The sequence below is a fragment of the Eurosta solidaginis genome, chromosome 2 (genome assembly GCF_040869045.1).
Source record: "Eurosta solidaginis isolate ZX-2024a chromosome 2, ASM4086904v1, whole genome shotgun sequence".
NCBI lineage: Eukaryota > Metazoa > Arthropoda > Insecta > Diptera > Tephritidae > Eurosta > Eurosta solidaginis.
This window is the reverse complement of record NC_090320.1, coordinates 216275798-216297401: the sequence shown is the minus strand read 5'-3', so window position 1 is coordinate 216297401 and position 21604 is coordinate 216275798. Positions and strand designations below refer to the sequence as shown.

The following is a 21604-nucleotide window of genomic DNA, read 5'->3' as shown; positions in this document are numbered from 1 at the left end:
CCTCGCGAAACCTGGCATTATCACCGACTAAATCCTCCGCGACCTTATTTACAACATGGACGTCCCAAATGTCGACCATTTTGAACATCCACGTCGATGGCACTACGCTACCGACTGTCCTACACCCCAAAATCTTGGGTGTGACGTTTGATCAGGATCTACATTTTGGTGAGCATGCAGCCGCAATTGTACCGAAAATCCAGAGGCGTAATAAAATCCTCAAATCCCTTGACGGCAGTACTTGGGGAAAAGACAAAGAACCGCTCATTATATATGGTCGCTAAGCCTAAAAACTACTCACTGGAAGAAGCTACAGGCCTGCCAAAATACTGCTCTCAGAACCGCCACGGGCTGTCTTCTTATGTCCCCAGAACACCATCTACATAAAAGGCGAGAATACTCCCCATCAGGGAGAGAAATGAGATGCTAACCACAGTTCCTGTTGAACACCCAGAAACCTGGGCATCCCAACAGACATCTGATTGATGAGCCAACACCGCCTAGGGGCTTAAGGAGTCATCTCCGTAAGCATTATGAGGAAATACGGCACCTGAGAACTCAGCCGTATGAAGCAAAAAACACAAGCAGGTCCTCAGTGAACTCCACAAACAGGCGTTGGACCTTTATGCCAGGAATTGCCCGGTGAATCCAGTACACAAAGAACAGTACGCAAAACTTGCGGAAGAGGAACGCATATTCCACAGGGAAACGTGAGTCACTCTAGCTCAACTTCATTCTGGATACTGTAACAGGTAAAACTCTTACCTATCCAGAATCAACCCCGACATACAAAATGTATGCCCCGCTTGCAATGTGTCCCCATATGACGCCAACCATCTCTTTAATTGTAATGTGGAACCAACGCCTCTAACACCCCTCTCATGGTCCTCCCCTGTTGAAACTGCAAGTTTCCTTGGACTCCCGTTACAGGATATTGATGACAATTTGTGATCGGTCGCACCTATTATGTGGGGCGAAGCACTGCTACAACAACAACAACAACAACAACAAGGCGGATTCAATGACCTTGCGGAAAGCATGTTCTCCTCGGCGGGCATCAGTCGGAATAGGGAGGGCAGCAAGCGATTGTCTGTGAAGTATTTATAGTCATCGCTGATGAAAGTGTTGTTCTCAGTAATCATGAAGTCGGCGGATCGCTCGAGCCAAAGGGGTATAGGCAGGTGGTCAGATGCCAATGTTACCATCGGCTGCCAGTTGACGCAGTCTACTACCTTTGCGCTCACGATGGATAGATCTGGCGAACTGTGGCAGCTTCCTGCCATACGAGTGGGGGCGTCCCCTTTTATTGTGCAGAACGTCGTTTCCTCTATTTGGTCTGCCAACATCTCCCCTGCTATCCGCCTGTAGGTTGGAATGCCATAGATCATGATTAAACAGAAGCAGGGATAAGACACCACTCTGTGTAACTGCCTGTTTAATTTTTCTAGGTTTAGAAATTTCGTTCCTAAATTGAGCAGACGCCTGCCGACTACTCAGATAATTAGTGGTCCATCTTTTTAGACAAGCGGGAAGGTGTGAGCCTTCTATGTCTTGGACTAGAGTGCCGTGGTTGACTGTGTCAAAAGCTTTTGACAGGCCAAAAGCCACGAGCACCGTCCTGATAGGGGTTTTTGCTGATTTAAATCGTAATTAACCTGAGTGTTAATGGCATTGAGCGCGGTGGTGGTGCTGTGCATTTTACGGAAGCCATGTTGGTGCGTGGCTAGGCGAGGATTTGCCGTGAAATGAGGGAGCAGAACGATTTTCAATGTTTTAGCTAGGGATTATCCATGCCATTTCCCATTTTCCGGAAGTAAAGAAGGATTCCAGTGACATGTTGAAAACATGTGTGAGGTATTTTATTCCCTCATCGCCAAGGTCTTTAAGCATTGCTATTCCGTCGGGGCCTTTCGACTTGGAGGGCTTGTCCTTGCGGATGGCTGGTTCAACCTATGTGGGGGTGATGGTGTTGGGTGAGACGTTTTTTTTAGTTTATGTTAGCACGACGTCTGACTTTGTCTACAGAAGAATGCATTATAAATTGTCGGCAAAAGCCGCTCGCGCATTTCTTCGAATCAGATAAAGTTTCGTCACCGAAGCCTATTGATACTTTATCATTGTGTCCAGATCGTTGGGTTCTAACCCAGAACAGCCTGAACGATGCATCGACCATTTACACGTGACACACTGGCCGTCTAAGATAAATCCTTATCCAACATATGCAGCAGAACTGCAGCCTGGGACCGGGGTTAGGTTCAATACCTTCCTGGAGCAAGAGGGTATGGAGCAGTCCAGCTGCAATGAGCTGCTCCGCGGACGACAATTTGTCGGTGAGACGCAACAAATTAAATGGGGTTACACTAAAATGACAGCCCTTGGTCGGGAAAAAAATATCCCAAGTCGCTCCGGTACGAAGAACCGGCTGCCGTGGGAAGCGTAAAAAAAGCCCTGAAAACAGCCTAGCGTTAACAACTGCAACGCCCCCCAGCGGGTTAGGGGGTCAGAATATACCCGCGGTAGGTATGCCTGTCGTAAGAGGCGACTAAAATGCCAGATTCAAGGAGCTGTGTAGCGCAACCCTTCAGGTTGCCAGCGCAATATATAGCTTCTCCAAACCCAATTGTCAACCTCACCTATCCGCGGCGAATCCTGTTTCACTAACAGACGAGGCTCTGGCGACCCCAAGCTCCTCAAGGAACATGGGGTGGGGAGGGAGGGATGGGGTGAAGGTTTAACGTGGCCACATAAATCGTTCCCAAGATGGTCGGGCTAGCACTTTAATGATGCTGTGTTACCGGAGCGTACCGGATCTGTATCCGGCAAAGGACCATCACATCGATAACACTCCCCAAAGAATTCGGGGAGCAACCTTATCGCTACAACAACAACAACAACAACTGCAACGAGGTTCAGGGCATCGGCGCCAGGGCCGCCGAGAGAAAATCCGGGCCCGGGGGCAAAAAAATACGGGCCCCATACTAAAATGAACAAATTCTCAAAATCAAAATTACCATATTTTACATGTTTATATGCATTTGTATATACATGTATATTTAAGCGTATACATGCATACATGTATATTATATTCAATGAATATATAGTTACGAACTTTAATTTATCTACACATTCATACAGATCAACATATGAGTGAATATGTTTACATAGAAATATACATATTCTTCATAAACTATTAATATATTTGTAGCAAATAAATTATTATATTGATTTCGAGAAATATTACACTTTAAAAGTCGGTGAATAGAGGTGTGAAAACTAATGAAAAAACAAGTAAGGAAGGTTAAGTTCGGGTGTAACCGAACATTACATACTCAGTTGAGAGCTATGGTGACAACATAAGGGAAAATAACCATGTAGAAAAATGAACCGAGGGAAACCCTGGAATGTGTTTCTATGACATGCGTATCAAATGAAAGGCATTAAAGAGTATTTTAAGAGGAAGTGGGCCATAGTGCTATAGGTGGACGCCATTTAGGGATATAGCCATAAAGGTGGATCAGGGTTGACTCTAGAATGCGTTTGTACGATATGGGTATCAAATGAAAGGTGTTAATGAGTATTTTAAAAGGGAGTAATCCTTAGTTCCATAGGAGGACGCCGTTTCGAGATATCGCCATAAAGGTGGACCAGGGGTGACTCTAGAATGCGTTTGTACGATATGGGTATCAAATGAAAGGTGTTAATGAGCATTTTAAAAGGGAGTGGGCCTTCGTTTTATAGGTGTTCGCCTTTTCGAGATATCGCCATAAAGGTGGACCAGGGGTGACTTTAGAATTTGTTTGTATGATATGGGTATCAAATGAAAGGTGTTAATGATTATTTTAAAAGGGCGTGGGGCTTAGTTCTATAGGTGGACCCCTTTTCGAGATATCGCCATAAAGGTGGACCAGGGGTGACTCTAGAATTCGTTTGTGCAATATGGGTATCAAACGAAAGGAGTTAATGAATATTTTAAGAGGGAGTGGGCCTTAATTCTATAGGTGGACGCATTTTCGAGGTATCGCAATAAAGGTGGACCAGGGGTGACTCTAGACTTTGTTTGTACGATATGGGTATCAAATGAAAGGTGTTAATGAGTATTTTTAAAAGGGAGTGGGCCTTCGTTTTATAGGTGTTCGCCTTTTCGAGATTTCACCATAAAGGTGGACCAGGGGTGACTTTAGAATTTGTTTGTATGATATGGGTATCAAATGAAAGGTGTTAATGATTATTTTAAAAGGGCGTGGGGCTTAGTTCTATAGGTGGACCCCTTTTCGAGATATCGCCATAAAGGTGGACCAGGGGTGACTCTAGAATTCGTTTGTGCAATATGGGTATCAAACGAAAGGAGTTAGTGAGTATTTTAAGAGGGAGTGGGCCTTAGTTCTATAGGTGGACGCCTTTTCGAGATATCGCCAAAAAGATGGACCAGGTGTGACTCTAGAATGCGTTTGTACGATATGGGTATCAAATGAAAGGTGTTAATGAGTATTTTAAAAGGGAGTAATCCTTAGTTCCATAGGTGGACGCCGTTTCGAGATATCGCCATAAAGGTGGGCCAGAGGTGACTCTAGAATTCGTTTGTGCAATATGGGTATCAAACGAAAGGAGTTAATGAGTATTTTAAGAGGGAGTGGCCTTTCTGGACCAGGGGTGACTCTAGACTTTGTTTGTACGATATGGGTATCAAATGAAAGGTGTTAATGAGTATTTTTAAAAGAGAGTGGGCCTTCGTTCTATAGGTGTTCTCCTTTTCGAAATATCGCCATAAAGGTGGACCAGGGGTGACTCTAGAATGAGTTTGTACGATATGGGTATCAAATTAAAGGTATTAATGAGAGTTTTAAAAGGGAGTGGTGGTAGCTGTATATATGAAGGCGTTTTCCAGATATCGACCAAAATATGGACCAGGGTGACCCAGAACATCATCTGTTGGATACCGCTAATTTATTTATATATGTAATACCTGCCGAGATTTTAAGGGTTTTTTATTTCGCCCTGCAGAACTTTTTCATTTTCTTCTACTTAATAGGTAGGTGTCACAACCATTTTATAAAGTTTTTTCTAAAGTTATATTTCGCGTCAATAAAGCAATCCAATTACCTTACCATATTTCATCCCTTTTTTCGTATTTGGTATAGAATTATGGCATTTTTTTCATTTTTCGTAATTTTCGATATCGAAAAAGTGGGCGTGGTCATAGTCGGATTTCGTTCATTTTTCATGCCAAGATAAAGTGAGTTCAGATAAGTACGTGAACTGAGTTTAGTAAAGATATATCGATTTTTGCTCAAGTTATCGTGTTAACGGCCATGCGGAAGGACAGACGGACAACTGTGTATAAAAACTGGGCGTGACATCAACCGATTTCGCCCATTTTCACAGAAAACAGTTAGCGCCATAAAATCTATGCCCCTACCAAATTTCAAAAGGATTGGTTAATTTTTGTTCGACTTATGGCGTTAAAAGTATCCTAGACAAATTAAATGAAAAAGGGCGGAGCCACGCCCATTTTAAAATTTTCTTTTATTTTTGTATTTTGTTGCACCATATAATTACTGGAGTTGAATCTTGACATAATTTACTTATATACTATAAAGATATTAAATTTTTTGTTAAAATTTGACTTTAAAAAACAATTTTTTTTTAAGTGGGCGTGGTCGTTCTCCGATTTTGCTAATTTTTATTAAGCATACATATAGTAATAGGAGTAATTTTGCTGCCAAATTTCATCATAATATCTTCAACGACTGCCAAATTACAGCTTGCAAAATTTTAAATTACCTTCTTTTAAAAGTGGGCGGTGCCACGCCCATTGTCCAAAATTTTACTAATTTTCTATTTTGCGTCATAAGTTCAACTCATCTACCAAGTTTCGTCGCTTTATCGCTCTTTTGTAATGAATTATCGCACTTTTTCGGTTTTTCGAAATTTTCGATATCGAAAAAGTGGGCGTGGTTATAGTCCGATATCATTCATTTTAAATAGCGATCTGAGATGAGTGCTCAGGAACCTACATAACAAATTTCATCAAGATACCTCAAAATTTACTCAAGTTATCGTGTTAACGGACGGACGGACGGACGGACGGACGGACATGGCTCAATCAAATTTTTTTTCGATCCTGATTATTTTGATATATGGAAGTCTATATCTATCTCGATTCCTTTATATATGTACAACCAACCGTTATCCAATCAAACTTAATATACTCTGTGAGCTCTGCTCAACTGAGTATAATAAGTACAGTTTATTACTTATAGTTTTATTTAAAAATTGCATTAATTGTATTAAATAAATTTCTTTAAATTGCAATACAAATATTTTTTGGTACTAATTTGGTATATTAAAATAGTTTAAATTTCCAACTGTCTCGCTGTTGGTTCTTCAATACAGAGCATTCCAAGTCCTAAACGGCGTTCTTGAGTTGAACACGACCGATGGAAGTTCTTTATCCTTGCAAGAACACTGAAAGAACGTTCAGCACTAGCTACTGTAACAGGCATGATGCAAAAAATACGTAGAGCAGCACGAATGTTAGGAAAAATTGTACCTAGATTTAGAGCGCAGATAGAATTCAACAAATCAAATGGGGACGGATTTTGGTTAAAGTATTCTGAGTAAATGTGCTTCAAGTGGCTCATTACATCCCCTAAACTCTCGGAAACGTCTGAATTGTATTTGCTGACGAATTGAATGGCATTTTCTCGTATTGAAACCCCATCCATGTATTCAAATTGCCACAAAAAAGAAAAGGTGTTCTTCAAATTTTTCATGACAGCAAACCGTTCGGTAATACCTGCAATAATCAACTATGACCAAAAAGGTGTTGTTTTTGAAATCAGTCTCATTATCGTCGTTGATAGCGTCATCAATTACAGAGCTAACAGGCTACCTGATTACGTACCTGCGCTTCTAAGGGTCTCTTAGAGCCACAATAGAGGTGAACGGTTGGCGCAAGGGTGCCCAAATGGCGGACGAGTCGATGAACCTGTACACCAATGGTTCCAAAGTAGTGGACAGAGTGGGGTTGTTGTTGTTGTTGTAGCAATGCTCGCCCCACCTAATAGCCGCGACCGATCACAAATTGTCATCAATATCCTCTAACGGGAGTCCAAGGAAACTTGCCGTTTCAACAGGGGTGGACCATAAGGAAAGGGGTGTTAGAGGCGTTGGTTCCACATTACAATTAAAGAGATGGTTGGTGTCATGTGGGGACACATTGCAAGCAGGGCATACATTTTGTATGTCGGGGTTGATTCTGGATAGGTAAGAGTTTAACCTGTTACAGTATCCAGAGCGAAGTTGAGCAAGAGTGACACGCGTTTCCCTGGGGAGTATGCGTTCCTCTTCTGCGAGTTCTGGATATTTTTCTTCAAGTACTGGATTCACCGGGCAATTCCCGACATAAAGGTCCGACGCCTGTCTATGGAGTTCACCAAGGACCTGCTTGTGTTTTTCCGCCTCATACGGCTGGGTTCTCAGGTGCCGTATTTCCTCAAAATGCTTACGGAGATGACTCCTTAGGCCCCTAGGCGGTGCTGGTTCGTCAATCAGATGTCTGTTGGGATGCCCAGGTTTCTGGGTATTCAACAGAAACTGTTTGGTCAGCATCTCATTTCTCTCCCTGATGGGGAGTATTCTCGCCTCATTATGCAGATGGTGTTCTGGGGACATAAGAAGACAGCCCGTGGCGATTCTGAGAGCAGTGTTTTGGCAGGCCTGTAGTTTCTTCCAGTGGGTGGTTTTTAGGCTTGGCGACCATATGGGTGACGCGTAGCACGTAATCGGCTGGCTAATTGCTTTGTATGTGGTCAAGAGCGTTTCTTTATCTTTTCCTCATGTACTGCCAGCAAGGGATTTGAGGATTTTATTACGGCTCTGAATTCTTGGGACCATTGCGGTTGCGTGCGCACCAAAATGTAGATCCTGATCAAACGTCACACCCAATATTTTGGGGTGTAGGACAGTCGGTAGTGGGGTCATGTTGTATACTGTGCTAATCCGGAAAATCACTTTCCTATTTTGTTGATGTTGTTGTAAAGATATTCGTCTCGAGGGTTTTTAGAAGAGTTATCGATGCCAAGCATCATTAAGGTACTAGCCTGACCATATTGGGAAAAATTTAATATGACCACATTGAGCCTGCAAAGTCATCCCGCCCCACGCCCCAATTTCTTTTGGAACTTGTGGTCGCCAGTACATTGTCCGTTAAAAACGTGTATGACACATAGATTATTACAGTAGAATCGCGAAAAAGTTAACTCTCGAGAAAGTTAAACGCTTGGCTAAGTTAACCGAGCTTGGGCGTCCACGTAGCGCTCTAGAAAGTTAACTATCAACTTTCTGCACTTTTTTTAATTCAAAACTTTGTTTGGTAATAAAAACAAGTGCGGGTATTCCCCTATTTCTGTGTTATTGTCAAATGTGGGTGGTGTTGACGTCAGCATTAACGGCATTGAAAATTGGAACGACGGTCAAATTACCCAAGATGACGAAGATTGCAAAGTGTCCGATAATGATAACGAAGAATCAGCTATCGAGCAAGATGTGCAACAGAAAGTGAGTTTTTCGGAAGCAGTTGTATGTATCAATACCTTGATGAAGTGGTATGAGAACAATAATGATACAAATCAGATATCAGATCGTATTAATATGCGGGCAAAAATTGTCAAAAGCTATTACATAAAAGAAAATAAAACAAACAAGTCTCGACTGATTCTTTAAACCAGCTCTTTCAAATTAATAAGTACATATCGACGTGCCATACGAAAAGTAACACTTAAGAAACTTTTTTCATACGATTTCTTTGAAAAAAATTTTAAAGTGTTGCTTTTTATATGGCACGTCGATATTTACAATATGAATAAATTACTATGTATGTTCTGTGAACTTGAAATCAGGCAGTACAAATTAAATCTAAGTTTATGCTCTGTAATGATTAACACTAAGTCATTTAAATAAATTCAATGTTATATCCCAAAAACTATATTTATTACTGCATTTTTCAAATTTGAAAACCGCTTGGAAAAGTTAATATTTCGGTAAAGCAAACTACCCTTGGGACATTTTGGTTAACTTTTTCGCGATTCTACTGTATTTGTAACAGGATTCGCGTCGCGTAGGTGAGCAGTTTAAACGATTAAGCCCAATTATCCTGCCTCACTCCACAACATACGGAACACCTGAGGCAACGCCAAGTTTTGACAGGTTAAATAAACCGCTGCAACAGCCCCGACCGATTTGTTAAGTGTTGGTAAAACCTTTGCCGGATATAATCCGGTTTTTTTTTTTATCGGGCACTTGTAGCTTCTGCCATCAATTTTAATGGCGTGCATACAGTGGGGTATGACCACATACAAAAAGAAAAAATATTTTTCTTCCTTAATTCGAACGGGATTTCTCATGCATTTGTGAGATGCACATACTCATACAGGACGCATATGATCTCTGAGTTCGTTACCTCCGTGCTGAAGTGTTTGTTTACACGGCTAATCAGGGAACGTGTATTGTTCAGAAAACAAAAATGTTGCACTTGTTTCGCATTGTTTTATATTTTAAATGTGTCGTTGTCCGTTATTGTATGAATTTCTTGCCAGAGCTAGAATTATAAACAATACCTAACAGTGTAGGTATATACCTATATGAGTACAAAAATATGTGTATAAGAGAAAGCACATGGAAATAGTTACGATGCCATCAGCCAAACCATATCATAGTTTGGTGCTGTAGGCACTTGCCGCAAATGCAAATTCGTGCCTTATCGCCCTAATTGCCATTTGATGGTACATTATTTAAGTTGCATAGCATCAATAGCTCGAGTACCAACGAACTGGCTCCTTCAAGGAGTTCCGACAAACGTACATAAATATTTTACATACGAACATATATATGCACATATGAATGGACAACAAAAAATAATATACACAGGCGCATTACTGTCGTCTATTCAGAGTGGTTGCACTGACAGGACAAAATACAATAGCCAAAATATATAAAAAATCAATTTCTCGAAATGCGCACTTTGTGTTCTTGTAGTCCTAAATGTTAAAAAACTTTAAAAATACTCGAGCAGAGACAATAAAAAAACTATGTCATCTCTTGCACAATATACATCCAAAGATATTCAAATTTGTTCGCTATATCATCAGCAAGAGGCGTTGTAAGTGCACAACCAAAATTATTCAATTCTTTTAAGTACATTCTAATAGGAATTCCTTTCCCACAAGCAGTTTTAATCCTAAAATTTTTTGTTAATTATTGACATAACAGTGCGCGTAGGTCACCGCACGCCACATACCATACACACACACACAATCGCACAAATAATCGACAATCAGCCCACATTTCGCTCACGTGAAAAGTATGGAAAATTTTATTTTGTGCAATAAAAATCACTTTGCAATGCAATCAACACTCACTTGCTAACAATTTTTTTTTGTATAAAATACCGTATTTGTTTATTGCTTGTAATAAATCAAGTGGAAAAAATTAGCACATTAAAAATTTTCTTCACGACCAACTGACACACTATTTGACAGTTCTGAGAATTCGCAATCCGTTTTTTATTTTTCTTTTTGTGCTGTTCTTTGCTACTATTCGGTGAAGTGCTTTCAACGAACTTTTTCAACGTGCAGGCGACTAACGAGTTGATTTTCGCACTCGTTTGTTTTACTGCAACAGTGGGCTATTATACTTTCGTACTGTTGAAATTGGATTTGTTTCTGAGTATACACTTGGGTTATACTGTTTTCACACAGAAACTTAATGATCTCATTTCACCTGCTAATGAAATCGTAAATTTTTTGCTTTCACACAGAAGTAACTGCTCGACGGAACGATACAAGGTGGGAGCATGGTGACATACCTACAAACAAAAAAAATTCCATGTACTTGTAAATTCGATGGACCAATGTCAAAATCGTACTGCGCCGGTAGTAAAAAAGGTTATAATCAGCTGTTCGATGCGGCCACCTTGTATCGTTCCGCCATGCAGACAATGACATTTGCTTTGATGACATTGAATGACATTTTTAAGCACTGTACACACCAAAAACTAAGATGCGGAAACGGAAGCGGAACGCTGCCAACAGAGTTGCATTGTGCTTTTGACTTCATTAGGCATTCGATTAGCTACTAATGAAATAAAAAAAAATCAACCAAACAAGATAAGTCAATGAAATAATAATAAATTCGAATTTTCTAGGGAAGATTGAGCTCAATAAGCGTGTTAATGTAGAAAATTGCCTTTATTATTTAATAAGCCGTCTGTGTGAAAATAGTATTAGATTTGAACGAAGCTATTACAGTGCGATCGAGGGTGGTCTGGGAGTGTCTGACCTCGCTTGCGATTGCATCGGATTATTTTACAATTAAGATTATCTGGGTCCCGGGCCATAGTGATATCCCGGGTAACTGTCAAGCGGATCTCTTAGCCCACAACTGAACCGGATGAAGATGGCTGTAGAGATTTCGGGATCCCGCTGGCCACCTGTGGATTACTCCTCCATAGCTGGGCCTCGAATCAGCTCAGCAAACGTTGGGCGGACACCACGTCTTGCAGGGTAGCAAGATCTTTCTGGCCGAAAGTGGAAGGCAGGAGGTCTGCTGAAATAATTGGGTTCACTAAGGCTCACCTATCACTGTTCATTAGGGTTTTGACAGGGCCCTGTCCCATGGGTATCCATGCGGTACTTTTCAATATACTGGAAACTCCATCCTGCTGTAGCTGTATGGAGGATGATGAGGTGGAATCACCAAATCACTTTATGCTTGATTGCCCAGCTTTTACCAGAACTAGGCGAAAGTACTTAGCTCGCGACTCACTTGGATCTCCCAAGGATTTATCCAAAGTTGAGATCGGTATCATTTGGAGCCTTATCGTTGCTACCCAACGATTCTCTAAGTAGCTATATCTAAGTCACCGTTATTTTTGGTGTATGTGGTATCACAACGCACCTTCGTGTTGTCCAAGTGAGCTATCCTTATCAGGGCAGCTACCACCTAACCTATCCTATCCTATGGGTCCATAAAGCATTTCTACGCAGAACTCCTTTATAAAACGCAGCGCAGAACAAAGCCGGCCACGCTTTGCCTTGCAATTTCACGGAGAGCAAATATCTCTGTAGAGAGCTTTCGGACGCGCTTCAAAAGTATTTTCGCTCAAAGCACCTTATTGCGGTAATTCTTTACGACAGCATGACACTGCTAATACGCATCAAAAAATATCGATAGAGGTGTCAAAAGACGCGTTTTAATCGAAAACAATAATCCGAAGGCGAAAAAAAAAATTGTGTCTCTGTCCGGAGATATTTTCAGTTGAAGTTGGCGATTTTCATGTGGTTGTTGTAATGTTGTGTTACACACAAAAAAAAATTATGAATATAAGTGTTTTGCGCGGCTATAGTTTTGGTCTCCAAACCGGTGTTGGACCCACCCAGGGTAATTTTTTATAAGCGCGGGCGAAGGTCGCCAATGCAGAAAGGTGTTCTGCGCAAAAATTCTATGGATTCCACCCCGGTTACGGAGGGACCCGTGGGTCATTTTTCCGGTTTTCGTTAATATCTTTTGACGAGTTAAAATTCTCTCGGATTATTAATACTGATGTCAAGACGCGTCGTTTGATACCTTTCTCGATATTTTTCGTAGCGTATTAGCAGTCGACCCCTCAACTAGACTATTACCAAGCATTTCTACGCAGAACTCATTTATGAAACGCAGCGCAGAATAACGCCGGCCACGCCTTGCCTTGCAATTTCACGGAGAGCAACTGTCTCTGAGCTTTCGGACGCACTTCAAAAGCATTTTCGCTCAAATCACCATATTGCAAAAGCGGGCTTTGGCCGCACTTAAAAAAAAAAACTATTTTGAGACGATTCAACGCTTTCGGATGCGTTTAAAAAATCCCCAACCGCCCCCTCGATGCGTATTATTGCCGCTCTGGTCGCTTTTCAAAATAATAACCCTTAACCGATCTATTGCCGACCACGCGACGGATAGTACTTCCGCCATATATGTAATACTCCTACATTGATAATAGAAAATGGTCGCAATGAGTTTTAAATTCGAAATAAGAACAAGATCAGCCTACAAAGTTTTTATGATTTAAGCAGCATAAGTCTGGCAATAAATAATTTAAATTTAGATCCTTTCGATTATTGAATACAAAAACAAAAAAATTTAAACAACAATATATCGGCAATCTGATGTTTGTGAGTGTACCTAGCCTGGGTAGGATTATAGAAGTATTATTTTTTTTGAATGAAAATCTTTCAGCAGCGCTGAAAGGAATAATTATGTGTCGAGCCTACTTCGGCTTACTATAGTATTCTTGCTCAAAAAAAATTTGCGTAAAACGACAAAATGCAATCTACGCTATGCATGGTATCTCCGCGCCTTTGGGCTAATAATTAACCAGTATGCCTTTTTCGATAGTCGCCGTTTGCATCAAGGACCATAATTTTTCCGTAGAAAGTTGCTCTAACACACTGCGAAGGCCATGCATCCTTCTCGCGACACCGTCAATTATTCCGTTACATACAACAAGACAGTTTTGACGACGAACTTACAGAACGTGATATTCGTCGAAAAAGGACTTTAGTTTTGATTAGCCTAGTCTGTCACAAGGAGTTACTTTAGCTAAAAATGATTATCCGATTAACTGCTAAGCTGACATTTTTTTCGTTGCAAATGCTAGTACCCAGATAACTGAAGTTAAGTACTAGTCGGCCGCCGTGGAGTGGTGGTAGCTTCCTTCGCCTACCACACCGAAGGTCCTAGGTTCGAGGCCCGAGAAAAGCAACATCAAAAACTTTAGAAAAAAGTTATTTCAATCAATCAATGAAATATGTAGATTTCGTAGCGCCAATTTGTAGGAAAAATTGAAAAGTAGCACGCCGTAAATCGGAAGAGAAGCTCTTCTCTTTGTAGGTATATCCCGTCTTAGTTTTACTTTTTTATTTAATTTCAAAACTGGTTAACTTCACTGTCAAATATCAAAGAAAATTAGAACCTCGATTTAGCTTGAGACGGATTGGACAAGTTGAATAAATTTCAACTGACTGCTTTGCTGTTAATTCTTATTTTATCTTAAAAAAATCGAAAGTACTTAATAAAATAGGATTTCTAGAGGTTTCCGAAGCACATTTCATGCATTAAAAGACATTCGTTTTATTCCATTTTTTTATCCTTAGGCCCGGTTTTTCAGTACAAGTTCAACTCAGTTTGTCAGTTAAACTACGCTTAAACTTATTCTGCAGTTTTTCAGTCTACTTTAACTGAAATTAACTGAAGTTTAAGCTAAGCTTAAGTGGTCGATCTGCCAGGTTTAAACTCTAGTTAACCTATCAGTTATTTGCGTTCGTACGAAATGGCGTCGAATATACCCAACAAACATTTGGGCTTGAGTACCATTAGAGCTCATGTTGATAACTAGGCATACTTCAAAAATCTCAGGAGTTGTTTCGAAACAGTGGCTCAACTCGAGGATCATAGCGTACTCAGCAAAAGAGGGAACGTTTTATAAAGAAAGACATGCTATTACTTAAGTTGAAAAAATGTAATTAACAACTTGTGGTTCTCTAACTGGACTCAAATGTAAGATTCAATGATGTTGATGTAGGATCTTCAGTGTAGTAGGCGGATCACGCTACCGTCACACAACGGCGGCCGCCTATATAATTTATTCTTAATTAATTACGCTTCATTACTGCTATCAGCCAGGTGTTTAATACTCACAATAAACCGCTGTTGGTTTTGGAGATTTTTTTCAACTTCACCTCTACTCGATATATAAGGTAAGATAGCAACTGGAAAAATGGGTTGAATATTTATTTGAAAACTGTACATTTCTCAAAATCTCTCGAAATTAGATTAATAAATGGAAAATATTAATTACGTTGTAGATCAACTGGAAAACTTTTAATTTTACAGAATTTCTCAAAGGTTGGATAGTGAATGAATTTGGATATCAACTCGAGAACGATCTGGTTTAAGAATAATTAAATAATGATGTTGGATATCACTTCCGGAACTAGATATATATTTCGCCGGAGAATTTTTTTCCATGTTTGTTGGGTAAACAAAATCCAGCTGTTGCCGTATCTACAAATTATCTAGATAATAAAAAAACCAATGATGCCGCACAAAACAAGACGGCCTTAAACTGTGACTGAAAAATTGCTCACACCACGGCGGCCGCCTATATAATTTATTCTTAATTAATTACGCTTCATTACTGCTATCAGCCAGGTGTTTAATTCTCACAATAAACCGCTGTTGGTTTTGGTGGTACCTCCTTGGATATTTTTTTCAACTCCACCTCAACTCGATATATAATGTAAGATAGCAACTGGAAAAATGGGTTGAATATTTATTTGAAAACTGTACATTTCTCAAAATCTCTCGAAATTAGATTAATGAATGGAAAATATTAATTACGTTGTAGATCAACTGGAAAACTTTTAATTTTACAGAATTTCTCAAAGGTTGGATAGTGAATGGAGAATGAAGTTGGATATCAACTCGAGAACGATCTGGTTTAAGAATAATTAAATAATGATGTTGGATATCACTTCCGGAACTAGATATATATTTTGCCGGAGAATTTTTTTCCATGTTTGTTTGGTAAACAAAATCCAGCTGTTGCCGTATCTACAAATTATCTAGATAATAAAAAAACCAATGTTGCCGCACAAAACAAGGCAGCCTCAAACTGTGACTGAAAAACTGCTCACACCAGGGCGGTCGCCTATATAATTTATTCTTAATTAATTACGCTTCATTACTGCTATCAGCCAGGTGTTTAATTCTCACAATAAACCGCTGTTGGTTTTGGTGGTACCTCCTTGGAGATTTTTTTCAACTCCACTTCAACTCGATATATAATGTAAGATAGCAACTGGAAAAATGGGTTGAATATTTATTTGAAAACTGTACATTTCTCAAAATCTCTCGAAATTAGATTAATAAATGGAAAATATTAATGAAGTTGGATATCAACTCGAGAACGATCTGGTTTAAGAATAATTAAATAAGGATGTCGGATATCACTTCCGGAACTAGATATATATTTCGCCGGAGAATTTTTTTCCATGTTTGTTGGGTAAACAAAATCCAGCTGTTGTATCTACAAATTATCTAGATAATAAAAAAAACAATGTTGCAACACAAAACAAGGCGGCCTTAAACTGTGACTGAAAAACTGCTCAGTAGTTTAACTGGAGTTTAAATTTGACTAGAGTTTAAGCAAGCTTAGTTCAAGCTTAGCTTAACCAACCACTGATAAACCGAACCTTAGAGGCGGATCATTTTAAATAAAAAGTAAACAAATCTAGTATATTCACGATAGCCTTTTTTGGGCATCCTTTTCTTTTCTGAAACAACGCAGATTGTTTTACGACCGGTAAAAAAGGCTACTTATAATTGACCATGAGAAGTATATTGATTTTCCAGATTCAGGACACAAACTTTAAAGGATATGCCTCGTGATTTGTTGATGGGTATGGCGAATGCAAGGAGTATCGGAAATTTAAGTATTTTATAATCAAACGGCATATCGATTGGGATCATCAGGATCCTTTAAGTATTGTCGAGTAAATCACATTGTTCATCAATTTTCATACCACCAAACGCGTACCGTTGCACAAATTTGGTTGGTTTATATATCGAAGCATGATTACTATGCGCCGACCTTAAGTGAATTGTGAATTGTTCGATGGTAAACCAGGCACATCCAAGCAGTTGAAAAAATCAATTGGATAGTTGGTTACTTCCTCTTCATTGGTTACACAGTCAATATAATTACATGAGGGCATATTCTCGCGATATAATTCTGAATTATGTAGGCTAGGACATCTATATCTTTTTTCTTAGCCGCCAAACTTGCTCGCTCACTTAACCATTCATTATTTTTATAATCAGCTGAGCAGAGCTCACAGAGTATATTAACTTTGTTCGTATAACGGTACCCTGTAACGGCATAAACTAATCGAGATAGATATAGACTTCTATATATCAAAATGATCTGGGCGAAAAAAGAAATTCATTTAGCTATGTCCGTCCGTCCGTAAACACGATAACTTGAGTAAATTTTGAAGTATCTTGATGAAATTTGGTACGTAAGTTCCTGCGCACTCATCTCAGATCGCTAATTAAAATGGACGAAATCGGACTATAACCACGCCCACTTTTTCGATATCGAAAATTTCTAAAAACCGAAAAAGTTATCGCACTTTATTACCAAAGACGGATAAAGCGATGAAACTTGGTAGGTGATTTTACCTTATGACGCAGAATAGAAAATTAGCAACATTTTGGACAATGGGCGTGGAAGAATGTAATTTAAAAGTTTTGCAAGCTGTAATTTGGCAGTCGTTGACGATATCATGATGAAATTTGGCAGGAACGTTACTCCTATTACTTTATGTGTTCTAAATAAGAATTAGCAAAATCGGATGACGAACACGCCCACTTAAAAAAAAAATTTTTTAAGTCAAATTTTAACAAAAATTTAATATCTTTACAGTATATAAGTAAATTATGTCAACATTCACCGCCAGTAATGATATGGTGCAACAAAATACAAAAAATAAAAGAAAATTTTAAAATGGGCATGGCTCCGCCCTTTTTCATTTAATTTGTCTAGGATACTTTTAATGCCATAAGTCGAACAAAAATTTACCAATCCTTGTGAAATTTGGTAGAGGCTTAGATTCTAGGACGATAACTGTTTTCTGTGAAAAAGGGCGAAATCGGTTGAAGCCAGGCCCATTTTTATACACAGTCGACGGTCTATCCTTCCACTCGGCCATTAACACAATAACTTGAGCAAAAATCGATATATCTTTACTAAACTTAGTTCACGTATTTATCTGAACTCACTTTATCTTGGTATTAAAAATGGGCGAAATCCGACTATGACCACGCCCACTTTTTCGATATCGAAAATTTCAAAAAATTTAAAAAATGCCATAATTCTATACCAAAAACGCAAAAAGGAATGAAACAATGCGATTGGACTGGTTTTTTTACGCAAAATATAACTTTAGAAAAAACTTTGTAAAATGGGAACCATATTAAGTAGGAGAAAATGAAAAAGTTCAGCAGGGCGAAATCAAAAGCCCTTGGAATCATGGCAGGAATACTGTTTGTGGTATTACATATATAAACAAATTAGCGGTACCCGACAGATGCTGTTCGGGGTCACCCTGGTCCACATTTTGGTCGATATCTCGAAAACGCCTTCACATACATATATAACTAAGAGCCACTCCCTTTTAAACCCCTCATGAATACCTTTAATTTGATACCCATATCGTACAAACACACAAACACATTCTAGAGCAGGTATGAGCCTATTTCAGGCTCCTAAATCAGTTTAAGTGCCAGCGAGTGCTAGGTGAGACGTTTATGTGTTTTGAGGTATTACGGGAGTAAAAAAATATATTGGAAATATCCTACGCTTCGCCTCAAACGATATTCATCGCAAGAAGCTAATCTATGGCAAGAAGGTTGCGGAAACACTAAAAAACTGAAATGAAAATATTCTCTCTCAACCTCGAAAACCAATTCCCAAACTGTGTTGCAATAATACGAAAACAAAAACATACATTTTTTGGCAAGAAATACGAAAAACGGAATATCCATAGACTGAAGTCGACTTTATGTTAAGCAGCGCATTATTGACATTCATTTCGTCTCCACATACATTTAATTATATGCAAGCCGATTCATTTTGCAATTTATACATAAAAGTATTTAAAAAAGTATTTTATTAGTAGCATTAGTAGGCTCATACGAGCCGTTTTGTCCGTCGCTGTTCTAGAGTCCACCTTTATTGCGATATCCCGAAATGGCGTCCACCTATAGAACTATGGCCCACTCCCTTTTAAAATACTTTTTAATACATTCCATTTGATACCCACGTCATATAAACAGATTCCAGGGTTACCCTAGGTTCATTTTCCTCATTTCACCAGTGTGGTATGGATCTAAACAGACCCATCAAAAATATATATTAGCAGCGTACCGACTTGCTTCTTTAAGAATAGCAAGTGCTTATCGGACGGTGTCCGACGACGCGATCCTAGTTCTAACCCGGAAAATCCCAGTGGACTTACTGGCAAGCGAAATGGCCGATCTGTATAACACTAATATCGAGCGACCATCTGAAGAAGACAAGAAAAGAGCAAGGACACAAACAATAGGTAAGTGGCAAGAACGGTGGGAGGCCTCGAGTAAAGGGCGTTGGACTTTCACACTAGTTTGGAACGTAGCTCAATGGAATGAGCGGAAGCACGGCGAACTGAACTACCATCTCACGCAGATAATGAGTGGACATGGCGGTTTCAAAGAGTATTTATGGAAGCGTAGGATAGAGGAAGATCCTCATTGCCCAATGTGTACCACAGATTTAGAAAACGCAGAACACGTCATGTTCTACTGCCCCCGTTTCCACGAAGAAAGACTCACCTTGCATGGAGTCTTTGGGGAGGAACCTACCACGAGAAATTTAGTTTCACATATGTGCAGCAGGAAAGAATGCTGGACTGCAGTGAGCAAAATGGCATTTATAGTAATGACACGCCTGATGGATGCTGAGAGGGAGCGCAGAGAATTGCGCATGCGAAACAGTGGCGATTAAATGGACACTCAGAGCAAATAGCGGGAACCTGGACGCAGGGACAACAGTAGGCTCTTAAAAAATGAGAAATATGGAACGCCACCCTGAAGTAATGCGAAAGTGGTGCCGGGGTGGGCGACGGTTCCAGAACGGGGCTGTTTTTTAGTCTACGGACACACGGTTGCTGCGATGGCAGCAATTATGGTGCATTAGGCATTTTTCAGCCTCCCCGCAAAAAAAAAAAAAAAAAAAAAGGTTCATTTTCCTACATGGTGATTTTTCCTTATTTTGTCTCCAAAGCTTTCACCCGAACTTAGCCTTCCTGACTTGTTTAGTTTACAAATGTAATGTATGTATATACATTAATGCCAAATCGAGGAATTTTCTACCTTTTGTGAGAAATCTGCTCAAAGAGTAAAAGAGATTCCGCAGGCTTACTGAACTAAAAGTGGTATTTTTCACAGGGGCCGAAACTGTTATTCCTTTTATAATATAATCCTTTGCAAAACTATTAATTTTCGACTTTTAATATATTTGGATCAAGATGAAAATTATTTTCGGATTTTTTTTTTTTGAGTCCGATAGAACTAGTTAAACTCGGACTCTTAAAAATAAAAGTCCGAAAATAAAAGTTAAATCCGGACTTTTATTTTTTAAGGCCAAAACAAAAGTCCCGCTTGATAACAAAGAAACGGCTTATCCGAAAGAAACAATTTTTTTTAATTCGAACATGCCGTTTCTTAGTTATCAAAAGGGACTTTTATTTTGGCCTTAAAAAATAAAAGTCCGGATTTAATTTTTATTTCTCGACTTTTATTATTAAAAGTTCGAGTTTAACTAGTTCTATCGGACTAAAAAAAAAAAATACAGATTTTACTTTTATATGTGGACTTTTATGGAAAAAGTTCGAAAAATAAAAAGGATGCATGATTCGACATGATATTGCTATAGGGATACCTGGGAACTCAAAAATTTTCACCTAGGACAATTTTTTGACTCTGAAAAAAATATTATTTTCCGTCCCTGATTTTTCAAAACTCATGCTTTTTCGTTGGTTAGTTGAACAAAAAAATAACTGTATTGAATTTTTTTATAACTTCCCTTACACATGCTCACATGGAACCTTAAGCCCTTTCAAATCTGTAACATGGCCAAACGAAGGAAGAAATATTTTTTCGGTCTTAATTTCAATATTTTTCTAGAACTTGCAAAAAAATTAAAATCTCTTAACTTTTGAAACGAAATAGCAAAAAAGCAAATATGTGAAAAATTTTCCTGGATAGATATAAAAAATTCACGCACTACAAAATTTTTTGGAAACTTTTTTATAATTTTCTGTTGTAACCGGTTATGTGCCGATTAATCTGCATAGGCATCGACTTCGGCCAACTCCCACGTTTTAGCCGATCAATTGGCATTGGCATCGTCCTCTAAAAAAAACTGGCGTTGGTGTGACTAAAGCTGGAGTCATTGGTGCCGTTTGTCGTATCGCTGTAGTCGTATCCCTAACGTAATCAGCTGTTTATCGTTACGACGGTAAACCAAAACCCAATTGGTTGGCTACGATACGGTTACGACCTTAGCGGCACCAATAATCGATTGCATTGATTCTCATAAGGTTGGTCGAATCAGCTGTTAAAAGGTTACCGATACGGTTACCGATAAAGCACCAATGTCTCCAGCTTAACGAAACCACTCGCCTATGTAAGTGGATAACTTCACCGCCAAATATCAAAGAAAATTAGAACCTCGTTTTAGCTTGAGACGGATGGGACAAGTTGAATAAATTTCAACTAAAGCAAATTTTCATTGCATACCATACGCAATGCAACAACAAATGCACCTGTCAAAAGTTTTACAGATTACTATATGCAGATTCTGCCATGAAAAGCTTTTCAGTGGAACCTCATCTGCCATGCAGATGCCGTTCGAAGTCGGCATTAAACAAGTAGGTTCCGTTCCGCCAATGTGTAGCAAAAACTAAAA

The 21604-nt window shown here is 39.2% G+C and overlaps 1 protein-coding gene across 1 annotated transcript in view; it reads right to left on the bottom strand.

Moving 5' to 3' along the window:
* LOC137240597 (UPF0047 protein YjbQ) overlaps positions 1-10555 on the bottom strand; it is a 58234-nt gene extending 47679 nt beyond the window's left edge. Inside the window, exon 1 of the mRNA XM_067767083.1 lies at positions 10419-10555. The gene's annotated coding sequence lies outside the window, so the exon portion shown is untranslated. The remainder of the gene's footprint in view (positions 1-10418) is intronic.
* Positions 10556-21604: the final 11049 nt, after the last annotated feature.